We start from the raw sequence: 686 nt of genomic DNA on the forward strand, positions 1-686 counted from the left end.
TAAGGTGATGACTTGGGCATGTGGAGGAGTTAGTTTCCCTGAGTGTCTCCCATGTATGCAGAAGGTATATATGTTATTAAACTTGTTTGGTCTTCTGTTAATCTGTCTTTTATTATGGGAAGCAGGAATGGGGTCTTAGCCAAGAACCCATTGGAAGGATCTAGGAAAAATTATTTTTCCTCCCCCACAGACCAAAGATGGCTAATGGTAACCAGATACTGGGCAGCCAGCACCCCTCAGAGGACAGAACCAGTGCTCGCTTCAGCAGCACGTATACTAAAATTGGAATGATACAGAGAAGGTTAGCATGAGGGTGTGAGGATGATGCGCAAATTCGTGAAGCGTTCCATGTTTTTGTGTGACTGGGTCACTTTGCTGTACAGGAGATAATTGACAGAACACTATAAACCAACTATAATGGGAAAAATAAAAATCATTGGAAAAAGAAAGAACCAATGGAATGACTATCTGATGGAGCTGAATATCTTGAAAGGAGATTGAAATGGTTGGTTAAAGAATGCCAAGTACTTAGAAGTAAATGGGAGTCCAGTGTCGAAAGATAATTGAAAAACCAAGAGGAAGCAATGCAAGCATGCTTTTTAGAAACATGGACTAGATACCAAATAATCATCTAAAAGAAGGAAATGGCACAGCAGATTAAGGATCCCACATTGTCACTGCAGCGG

General features: G+C 40.8%; 1 non-coding gene across 1 annotated transcript; it reads left to right on the top strand.

Moving 5' to 3' along the window:
* The first annotated feature begins 252 nt into the window (after positions 1–252).
* LOC125113682 (U6 spliceosomal RNA) lies at positions 253–356 on the top strand. Its single transcript, XR_007131547.1, has one exon. It is a non-coding gene; the product is annotated as a U6 spliceosomal RNA (small nuclear RNA).
* The last annotated feature ends 330 nt before the right edge of the window (positions 357–686 follow it).

The sequence above is a fragment of the Phacochoerus africanus genome, chromosome 13 (genome assembly GCF_016906955.1).
Source record: "Phacochoerus africanus isolate WHEZ1 chromosome 13, ROS_Pafr_v1, whole genome shotgun sequence".
Lineage (NCBI taxonomy): Eukaryota > Metazoa > Chordata > Mammalia > Artiodactyla > Suidae > Phacochoerus > Phacochoerus africanus.